The sequence below is a fragment of the Eubalaena glacialis genome, chromosome 19 (assembly GCF_028564815.1).
Source record: "Eubalaena glacialis isolate mEubGla1 chromosome 19, mEubGla1.1.hap2.+ XY, whole genome shotgun sequence".
NCBI classification, from domain to species: domain Eukaryota; kingdom Metazoa; phylum Chordata; class Mammalia; order Artiodactyla; family Balaenidae; genus Eubalaena; species Eubalaena glacialis.
Window position 1 is genome coordinate 7,790,921 of NC_083734.1, and position 12,558 is coordinate 7,803,478.

Below are 12,558 nucleotides of genomic sequence, written 5' to 3' on the forward strand. Positions count from 1 at the left end.
CTATTCATCTTGCAAAATATAAATAAAATTTAAACTATAGAAAAAACTGGGAACAACCCCAAATTTTGTCTACAGTAGAATGAATAAATAAATTATATTATCACACAATGTAATACTGTACAGTAATGAAAATAAAATACAGTTACATGTAACTTCATGGAAAAAAATCTCACAATAATGTTGGGCAAAAGAAGCAAGACACTAAAGAATAAATAAAGTTGTCTTCATATGAAGCTTAAAAACAGGTAAAAAATGTATATGCATGGGGTGGGGGCAAGGAAAATGTATATGCATTGTTTATGGAAGCATACAGAAATAATAAACTATAAAGAAAAGCAGAGAAACTATTATCATAAAAGTAAAAATTGGGAAGAACTTCAAGATGGTGGAGGAGTAAGATGTGGAGATCACCTTCCTCCCCACAAATACATCACAAATACATCTACATGTGGAACACCTCCTACAGAACACCTACTGAACACTGGCAGAAGACCTCAAGACTTCCCCAAACGCAAGAAACTCCCCATGAACCTGGGTAGGGGAAAAGAAAAAAGAAAAAACAGAGACAAAAGAATAGGGACAGGCCCTGCACCTCTGGGAGGGAGCTGTGAAGGAGGAAAAGTTTCCACACACTAGGAAGCCCCTTCACTGGCAGAGATGGGGGGTGGGCAGGGGGTGGGGGGAAGCTTTGGAGCCATGGAGGAGAGCACAGCCACAGGGGTGCAGAGGGCAAAGTGGAGAGATTCCCGCACAGAGGATCGGTGCCGACCAGCACTCACCAGCCTGAGAGGCTTGTCTGCTCACCTGCCAGGGTGGGTGGGGGCTGGGAGCTGAGGCTCGGGCTTCGGTCGGATCACAGGGAGAGGACTGGGGTTGGCTGCGTGAACACAGCCTGAAGGGGGCTAGTACGCCACAGCTAGTCAGGAGGGAGTCCAGGAAAAAGTCTGGAACTGCCTAAGAGTCAAGAGACCATTGCTTCAGGGTGCATGAGGAGAAGGGATTCAGAGCACCGCCTAAACGAGCTTCAGAGACAGGAGCGAGCCGCGACTATCAGCGTGGACACCAGAGACAGGTATGAAATGCTAACACGGCTGCTGCAGCCACCAAGAATCCTGTGTGCAAGCACAGGTCACTATCCATATCCCTGCCCCCAGGAGCCTGTGCAGCCCGCCACTGCCAGGGTCCTGTGATCCAGGGACAACTTCCCTGGGAGAACACACGGTGCGTGTCAGGCTGGTGCAACGTCACGCTGGCCTCTGCCGCCGCAGGCTCGCCCCACATTCCGTACCCTTCCCTCCCCCTGGCCTGAGTGAGCCAGAGGCCCCTAATCAGCCGCTCCTTTAACCCCCTCTTGTCTGGGCAAAGAACAGACACCAGAGGGCGACCTACATGCAGAGGCGGGTCCAAATCCAAAGCTGAACCCCAGGAGCTGTGCGAACAAAGAAGAGAAAGGGAAATTTCTCCGTGCAGCCTCAGGAGCAGCGGATTAAATCTCCACAGTCAACTTGATGTACCCTGCATCTGTGGAATACCTGAATAGACAACAAATCATCCCAAAACTGAGGTGGTGGACTTTGGGAGCAACCGCAGACTTGGGGTTTGCTGTATGCGACTGACTACTTTCTGATTTATATGTTTATCTTAGTTTAGTTTTTAGTGATTGTTATCACTGGCAGATTTGTTTATTGGTTTGGTTGCTCTTTCTTTTTTCTTTTTTTTAATAATATTTTTAAAATTTTTTATTCTAATAACTTTATTTATTTTATTTTATTTTATCTTATTTTTCTTTCTTTCTTTTTCTTCTCCCTTTTCATCTGAGCCATGTGGCTGACAGGGTCTTGGTGCTCCGGCCAGGTGTCAGGCCTGAACCTCTGAGGTGGGAGAGCCGCGTTCAGGACATTGGACCACCAGAGACCTCGTGGCCCCAAGTAACATCAATTGGTGAGAGCTCTCCCGGAGATCTCCATCTCAACGCTAAGACCCAGCTCCATTCAACGACCAGCAAGCTCCAGTGCTGGACACCCCATGCCAAACAACTAGCAAGACAGGAACACAACCCCACCCATCAGCAGAGAGGCTGCCTAAAATCATAATAAGTTCACAGACACCCCAAAACACACCACTGGATGCGGTCCTGCCCACCAGAAAGACAAGATCCAGCCTCATCCAACAGAACACAGGTACCAGTACCTTCCACCAGGAAGCCTACACAACCCACTGAACAAACCTTACCCACTGGGGGCAGACACCAAAAACAACGAGAACTACGAACCTGCAGCCTGCAAAAAGGAGACCCCAAACGCAGTAAGTTAAGCAAAATGAGAAGAAGAGAAATACGCAGCAGATGAAGGAGCAAGGTAAAAACCCATAAGACCAAACAAATGAAGAGGATATAGGCAGTCTACCTGAAAAAGAATTCAGAGTAATGATAATAAAGATGATCCAAAATCTTGGAAATAGAATGGACAAAATACAAGAAACGTTTAATAAGGATCTAGAAGAACTAAAGAGTAAACAAACAGTGATGTACAGCACAATAAATGAAATTAAAAATTCTCTAGAAGGAATCAAGAGCAGAATAACTGAGGCAGAAGAACGGATAAGTGACCTGGAAGATAAAATAGTGGAAATAACTATAGCAGAGCAGAATAAAGAAAAAAGAATGAAAAGAATTGAGGGCAGTCTCAGAGACCTCTGGGACAACATTAAACGCACCAACATTCGCATTATAGGGGTCCCAGAAGAAGAAGAGAAAAAGAAAGGGACTGAGAAAATATCTGAAGAGATTATGGTTGAAAACTTCCCTAACATGGGAAAGGAAGTCATCGATCAAGTCCAGGAAGTGCAGAGAGTCCCATACAGGATAAATCCAAGGAGAAAGACGCCAAGACACATCTTAATCAAACTATTAAAAATTAAATACAAAGAAAAAATATTAAAAACCGCAAGGGAAAACAACAAATAACATACAAGGGAATCCCCATAAGGTTAACAGCTGATCTTTCAGCAGAAACTCTGCAAGCCAGAAGGGAGTGGCAGGACATATTTAAAGTGATGAAAGGGAAAAACCTACAACCAAGATTACTCTACCCAGCAAGGATCTCATTCAGATCCGATGGAGAAATTAAAACCTTTAAAGATAAGCAAAAGTTAAGAGAATTCAGCACCACCAAACCAACTTTACAACAAGTGCTAAAGGAACTTCTCTATGAAGGAAAACACAAGAGATGGAAAAGACCTACAAAAACAAACCCAAAACAATTAAGAAAATGGTAACAGGAACATACATATCAATAATTACCTTAAACTTAAATGGATTAAATGCTCCAACCAAAAGACATAGACTGGCTGAATGGATACAGAAACAAGACCCGCACATATGCTGTCTACAAGAGACCCACTTCAGACCTAGAGACACATACAGACTGAAAGTGAGGGGATGGAAAAAGATATTCCATGCAAATGGAAATCAAAAGAAAGCTGGAGTAGCAATTTTCATATCAGACAAAATAGACTTTAAAATAAAGACTATTACAAGAGACAAAGAAGGACACTACATAATGATCACGGGTTCAATCCAAGAAGAAGATATAACAATTCTAAATATTTATGCACCCAACATAGGAGCACCTCAATACATAAGGCAAATGCTAACAGCCATAAAAGGGGAAATCGACAATAACACAATAATAGTAGGGGACTTTAACACCCCACTTTCACCAATGGACTGATCATCCAAAATGAAAATAAATAAGGAAACACAAGCTTTAAATGACACATTAAACAAGATGGACTTAATTGATATTTATAGGACATTCCATCCAGAAACAACAGAATACACTTTCTTCTCAAATGCTCATGACACATTCTCCAGGATAGACCATATCTTGGGTTCCAAATCAAGTCTTGGTAAATTTAAGAAAACTGAAATCATATCAAGTATCTTTTCCGACAACACCACCATGAGACTAGATAGCAATTACAGGAAAAAAAACTGTAAAAAATACAAACACATGGAGGCTAAACAATATGCTACTAAATAACCAAGGGATCACTGAAGAAATCAAAGAGGAAATCAAAAAATATCTAGAAACAAATGACAATGAAAACACGACGGTCCAAAACCTATGGGATGCAGCGAAAGCAGTTCTAAAAGGGAAGTTTATAGCAATACAAGCCTACCTCAAGAAACAAGAAAAATCTCAAATAAACAACCTAATCTTACACCTAAAGCAATCAGAGAAAGAAGAACAAAAAAACCCCAAAGTTAGCAGAAGGAAAGAAATCATAAAGATCAGATCAGAAATAAATGAAAAAGAAATGAAGGAAACAATAGCAAAGATCAATAAAACTAAAAGCTGGTTCTTTGAGAAGATAAACAAAATTGATAAACCATTAGCCAGACTCATCAAGAAAAAAAGGGAGAAGACTCAAATCAACAGAATTAGAAATGAAAAAGAAGAAGTAACAACTGACACTGCAAAAGTACAAAGGATCATGAGAGATTACTACAAACAACTATATGCCAATAAAATGGAGAACCTGGAAGAAATGGACAAATTCTAAGAAAAGCACAACCTTCCGAGATGGAACCAGGAAGAAATAGAAAATATAAACAGACCAACCACAAGCACTGAAATTGAAACTGTGATTAAAAATCTTCCAACAAACAAAAGCCCAGGACCAGATGGACTCACAGGCAAATTCTATCAAACATTTAGAGAAGCGCTAACACCTATCCTTCTCAAACTCTTCCAAAATATAGCAGAGGGAGGAACACTCCCAAACTCATTCTACGAGGCCACCATCACCCTGATACCAAAACCAGACAAAGATGTCACAAAAAAAGAAAACTACAGGCCAATATCACTGATGAACATAGATGCAAAAATCCTCAACAAAATACTAGCAAACAGAATCCAGCAGCACATTAAAAGGATCATACACCATGATCAAGTGGGGTTTATCCCAGGAATGCAAGGATTCTTCAGTATACGCAAATCAATCAGTGTGATACACCATACTAATAAACTGAAGGATAAAAATCATATGATAGTCTCAACAGATGCAGAAAAAGCTTTCAACAAAATTCAACACCCATTTATGATAAAAACTCTCCAGAAAGTAGGCATAGAGGGAACTTACCTCAACATAATAAAAGCCATATATGACAAACCCACAGCCAACACTGTTCTCAATGGTGTAAAACTGAAACCATTTCCACTAAGATCAGGAACAAGACAACGTTGCCGACTGTCACCACTATTATGCAACACAGCTCTGGAAGTTTTAGCCACAGCAGTCAGAGATGAAAAAGAAATAAAAGGAATCCAAATCGGAAAAGAAGAAGTAAAACTGTCACTGTTTGCAGATGACATGATACTACACATAGAGAATCCTAAAGATGCTACCAGAAAACTACTAGAGCTAATCAATGAATTTGGTAAAGTAAGAGGATACAAAATTAATGCACAGAAATCTCTTGCATTCCTATACACTAATGATGAAAAATCTGAAAGAGAAATTAAGGAAACACTGCCATTTACCACTGCAACAAAAAGAATAAAATACCTAGGGATAAACCTACCTAAGGAGACAAAAGACCTGTATGCAGAAAACAGTAAGACACTGATGAAAGAAATTAAAGATGATACAAACAGATGGAGAGATATACCATGTTCTTGGATTGGAAGAATCAACATTATGAAAATGACTATACTACACGAAGCAATCTATAGATTCAATGCAATCCCTATGAAACTACCAATGGCATTTTTCAGAGAACTAGAACAAAAAGTTGCACAATTTGTATGGAAACACAAAAGACCCCGAATAGCCAAAGCATTCTTGAGAAAGAAAAACGGAGATGGAGGAATCAGTCTCCCTGACTTCAAACTATACTATAAAGCTACAGTAATCAAGACAGTATGTTATTCGCACAAAAACAGAAATATAGATCAATGGAACAGGATAGAAAGCCCAGAGATAAACCCATGCACATATGGTCACCTTATCTTTGATGAAGCAGGCAAGAATATACAATGGAGAAAAGACAGCCTCTTCAATAAATGGTGCTGGGAAAACTGGACAGCTACACGTAAAAGAATGAAATTAGAACACTCCCTAACACCATAAACAAGAATAAACTCAAAATGGATTAAAGACCTAAATGTAAGGTCAGACACTATAAAACTCTTAGAGGAAAACTTAGGCAGAACACTCTATGACATAAATCACAGCAAGATCCTTTTTGACCCACCTCCTACAGACATGGAAATCAAGACAAAAATAAACAAATCGGACCTAATGAAACTTAAAAGCTTTTGCACAGCAAAGGAAACCATAAGCAAGACAAAAAGACAACCCTCAGAATGGGAGAAAATATTTGCAAACGAAGCAACTGACAAAGGATTAATCTCCAAAATATACAAGCAGCTCATGGCAGCTCAATACCAAAAAAAAAAACAAACAACCCAATCCAAAAATGGGCAGAAGACCTAAAGAGACATTTCTCCAAAGAAGATATACAGATTGCCAACAAACATATGAAAGGATGCTCAACATCACTAATCATTAGAGAAATGCACATCAAAACTACAATGAGGTATCACCTCACACCAGTCAGAATGGCCATCATCAAAAAATCTACAAACAATAAATGCTGGAGAGGGTGTGGAGAAAAGGGAACCCTCTTGCACTGTTGGTGGGAATGTAAATTGATACAGCCACTATGGAGAACAGTATGGAGGTTCCTTAAAATTTAAAAATAGAACTACCATACAACTCAGCAATCCCACTACTGGGCATATACCCTGAGAAAACCATAATTCAAAAAGAGTCATGTACCACAATGTTCACTGCAGCTCTATTTACAATAGCCAGGACATGGAAGCAACCTAAGCGTCCATCGACAGATGAATGGATAAAGAAGATGTGGCACATATATACAATGGAATATTACTCAGCCATAAAAAGAAACGAAATTGAGTGATTTGTAGTGAGGTGGATGGATCTAGAGTCTGCCATACAGTGTGAAGTAAGTCAGAAAGAGAAAAACAAATACCATATGCTAACACATATATATGGAATCTAAAAAAAAAAATGGTTCTGAAGAACCTAGGGGCATGACAGGAATAAAGATGCAGATGTAGAGAACGGACTTGAGGACACGGGGAGCGGGAAGGGTAAGCTGGGACGAAGTGAGAGAGTGGCATTGACATATATACACTACCACATGTAAAATAGATAGCTAGTGGGAAGCAGCCGCATAGCACAGGGAGATCAGCTCGGTACTTTGTGACCACCTAGAGGGGTGGGATAACGAGTGTGGCAGGGAGATGCAAAAGGGAGGGGATATGGGGATATATGTATACATATAGCTGATTCACTTTGTTATACAGCAGAAACTAACACAACAATGTAAAGCAATTATACTCCAATAAAGATGTTAAAAAAATTTTTTAATAAAAAATAAAGTAAAAATCATAGTTACCTTTAGGGGAGGGAAATAAGAGTTATAATGAGGAGGATCAAGAGAGGTTTATGGGGTGCTGATAATATTCTGATCTGGATGCTATCTGAATTATTGTATTACTTACATGCACAAAAATAAACACATGAGATCCCTCATTCCTATTGGACCTACTAGGAAATAAACTGCACATGCATGCGCGCGCCCACACACACACACACATACGATAAAAAGAACTATCAGCTAAAAGAGAATCCTCTCCCCAAAGCCCAAATTTATACATCTGGAAATTAAAAAAAAAAAACAAAAAAACTTTAGATAATTTGGGAGTTGAAATGGAAATAGAAGCTTTAAAATAATTATAATTGAAGGACAATCATACAAGGGTACTACATATCAACCCATGGGATTTAGCCAAAGTAGTAACCAAAGAAAAATTTATAACCATAAATAAACATGCAAGATCATAAGAAAGAATGAAAATAAATGAAGTTAGCTTTCAGTTCAACATGCCAGATTAAAGACCAATATAATAAACCTAAGAAATAAAGGAATGAATAAGATTAAAAGCAGAAAATAATAAAATAGAAAAAACCTTATTTGGTAAATCTAAATTAAAAAGACCAACACAAAAGACAAAACTTTGGCAAATACGGTTTAAAATAAAAAGAACAAAATTAAAATATGTTAAAAAAATTAAAAGGAATAGATGCCTACACAGGAGTTTTTTTAACTATAAAAAGATAGGCACAAAAAAATCTAAAAACCCACATGAAATGGGCAATTTTCTAGGAAAATATAAATTCTCCAAATGGGCAAAAAAAAAAAAAAAAAAAAAGGTAGAAACTCTGAACAAACTAATCAATAGTCATGAAAAACCTTAAATTAGAGTGAAAGATTTCTCCTCCAAAGAGGCTACAGGCAGAAAGAGTTTCCTGAAGGAACTGTTCCAAGCCTTCATGGAACAGATTATTCACATCCTAAACACACTGTTGAAGAAAATAGAAACAAATGGGAGGCACTCATTTTACAAAACTAGCACGATCCTATATCAAAACCAGAAAAGGATAGCACAAGACAAGACAACTATGGCCTAGTCCCACATGAACTCAGATGCAGAAATCCCACATTTTAAAAAAAATGCGTAAACCTAAAACAGCAGGAAATTAAACATTACATCAATAGGTTTTATTTCATGAATTGCAGAACAGTAAAAGTGAGGAAATCTAACACAGTTCATTATATTAACAAGTGAGAGGAGAAAAAAATATAATTTCGATACAGAAAAAACACTGGTAAAATCTAATGCATTTTTTTAGATATAATTCACATACTATAAAATTCACCATTTGAATGAACAATTCAGTGGTTTTAGTAGATTCACAAAGTTATGCAACCATAACCACTATCTAATTCCAGAACATTTTCATCACCTCAAAAAGAAACCCCATTAGCGGTCATTCCCCAATCTCTCCTCTCCAGACCATTGTCTGGCAACCACTAATCTACTTTTTGTCTCTGTGGATTTGCCTGTTCTTGTTATTCAAATATGAACACATTGCATCCAGCTTCGTTTACTTAGCATTAGTGTTTTCAAGGTTCATCCATGTTGTATCATGTATCAGTACTTCATTCCTTTTCATGGCTGAATAATATACCACTGTATGGATATACCACATTTTATTTATCCATTTGTCTGTTGATGGACATGTGGGTTGTTTCCACTTAGCTATTATGGATAATGCTGTTATGAACATTTATGTGCAAGTCTTTGTATAAGCGTATGCTTTCAATTCCCTTGGCCTTATATCTACGAATGGAACAGTTTAATTCACATTTATGATTACAATTATTAGAAAACCAGATATAAAGTATACATCAAATATCATATTTGATGAGACATTAGATGCAATCCAATTAATTTTAGTCTAATCTACAAGGCTTTAATTTTTCATATAAATAGAACGTAAGAGGTTACACAACAGCACATGTTTATCGAAACTCACAGAAATGAAGTTCTGCATCCTGTCTATGCCAGTGGTTACAAGAAAGAGTGCATATGCAAAAACTCATAGAACTATAAAACAACAGAAGTGAATTTTATTGTAAATTAAAAAATTTTTTTAAATAGCAGCAGAAAAACTTTCATATAACCGTCAGCTAAAAAGAGTCAATTTTGCTGTATATAAATTATACCTCAATATCCCTAGCCATTAAAAAAAGAAAAGATTCTAATTTTAAAAGAATGATCATAATATAATTTGTTTAAAGAATAAGGGTGTAGGGACTTCCCTGGTGGCGCAGTGGTTAAGAGTACGCCTGCTAATGCAGGGCACACAGGTTCGAGCCCTGGTCCGGGAAGATCTCACAAGCCACGGAGCAGCTAAGCCTGTGCACCACAGCTACAGAGCCTGCGCTCTACAGCCCGCGAGCCACAGCTACTGAGCCCACATGCCACAGCTAGTGAGGCCCGCGCACCTAGAGCCCGTGCTACGCAACGAAGAGTAGCCCCCACTCGCCGCAACTAGAGAAAGCCTGCGCGCAGCAACGAAGACCCAACGCAGCCAAAATTAATTAATTAATTAATTAATTAATTAATTAATTAATTAATTAATTAATTAATTAATTTAAAAAAGAAAGAATAAGGGTGTAAATTTCATTAGTGGTATGAAAATTACCTGTGATATAATTTTTAAAGTAGGTTATAAGACATATATGTACTTATATGTCTATATCTTATCTCTGCATATTGGGATTATAGACATTTTTTCTCTTTGCTTATCTGTATTTTTTCCTACAATGAATACATATAATTTTGTAATAAATAATCATTTTTTTCAGTGTTGGGTGGATGGGCACTGACCCGACGGTAGAGACTCAGGATAGCATCTCCTCTCACCTTGGCCCTGCTGCCCGAGCCCAGACTCCAAGGGGGAGCCTTGGCAGCAGCCCAAGGGTGTGGAGGAGGTGGGGGTTCCTGTGGTACCAAAGAAGGAAAAGTGGTTATAGGGCCCTGAAAGCAATGTGTCGCTGAGTATGTGATCACTGGGTCACCACAGGCATGTGCGAGAGAGTTTGCCAAAATGAATATAGCTCTTAGGAGGCCCCACCAGGCACTGTCAAAGATTACCTTCCCAGCACACTAGAAAGCATTCTCTGCCAGCAAATTGGTCGCTGTCAAATTATTTATAGGAGATTGGTTCACATACTCAAAGTAATATGAATACTTCTAATTATATCCAAATATGACAAACGTCAGTACAAGTTATTCTGAGGGTTCATGCTGCCGAATGTCTTGCTCTAACAAAGAGGAGGTAGCTGCAGCATCAGCACATCAGCCCCTATATAAGCACGAAGGAGCCCTCCTGCTTCATCTCCACCAAGAACCCAGAGGTAAGTGATGGGGGCCTTGGGACCTGAAGGACTCCGGGGGCAGAAACAGCTTACCCCGTGGCCCATCTCTGAGCATGAGACTGTTCCTCCCAACTTTGACTTTTATTTTCATACAGCCAAGTTTCAGACCAGGGAAATATTTTAATTCTGTAACTATCTTACTGGAATCTCAGAGCTTCACTAATAAGAAACTTGTTGTTTTACAGTGTTAGACGCTTCTGAACCTGCATCTTCATTTGGAAGCCAGAGGTAAGACTCTGCTTTATTCATTCATTGATGACAGAGGGGATTCATTTAGGCTAACGAAGCTGGGGGCAGCTCTTCACTGTACACCATTTCCATATTTTTGCAGTTATGTAAATAGACTGTGCTTCCAAATGTCTGCTTATAAATGCTGGGAAATCATTTTTTCAGAATGTCTTATTCTCAGAGACCACCCTCACCTGAATTCCAGGATTAAAGGACCATTTAGTTCAGCTGCACTTAGAACTGTCCAGGGGCAATGGACTATTCCATGCCAACCTCCCCCTCCTGACAAGCATTGAATACTTATACATTTTACCAATAATTTTTAAATACCCAGAAAAATTCTTAATCTAAAAATGTAAACAAAAACAAACATCTTGTTAAAACCATAGTATTTTAGCTACTTTTTCATGATTCACTGTAGTTTTTAGAAAGGTTTGTTATTGTTCGTTTAAAAAATCACAAGTATTACACCCACAGAGGGCTAAATATCGTACCTAATTTAGAAGAGATCCTGGCCCTCCCCCCAAGTCATTCACTGCCTGAGAGCAAAGGAAAGACCCAACCAAAGTAACACACCAACACTGAGAGACACACCTGTCGACGGAGGACAGTGGCTCACATACCTGCGACGAACTCTTAAATTTTTGTCTCTTTTCTTTTTCTGGACGGAAAGAAAAGAAGCCTGTGGAATTTATGTGGGATGAAGAAACTTCTTCGTGCTGAAGCTCTCATTTCTCTATGGTTAGATCTGTTAACTGACAGTTGAAATCTCTCATGCCAAAAGGAGAATGTTAAAAGAGATTTTGGAATTAAGGCCATGCTAAGTCTCTTGGTAACAAGCCAAATGACAAAAAAAACAAAAAACCTAGAATGATAAGAATTTATTATGGGTTTTTTTAATGACCCACCAAGAGATATAACACCAAATATTAACATTAAGTAGACATTAAAAATAATTATTTGGCTTGTGAGAGAAAAAATGGCCACCTAAAAGGCAAAGATGTTTTCGATAGCTTGGAAGATATCAATCTCCATTTGCACAAAACAAACTTTCCCTCCTAACTCTATGACTGCCCTAGCAAATGGCAGATGCAAACATTATGCAGAAGGAAAAGTGGGGATTAAAGAATGACAGTTGCTATAAAACAATCCATCAACAACAGTCTTAGCTATAGATATTGTTACAGTTTAGAGAATAAAACATGCAAGGATTCCGTTCTCACTCAGTTGTAGATGCCCTAGCCCTGAAGATCAAGATACGCCATCTGGGAAGGAAATTTTCAAAGCCCTAAAAATGAAGCCTCAAACTGCAGTCTCATTCCAAACCAGCCCTGTGCTAGGGTTACTGTATGAGAACACTGGTCAGCAACAGCTTGGAAGAATAGTTACAGCCCAGGCAGGCGATGGAGCCTCAACATTTCTTTCATTTCAAATCCTAGCTCACA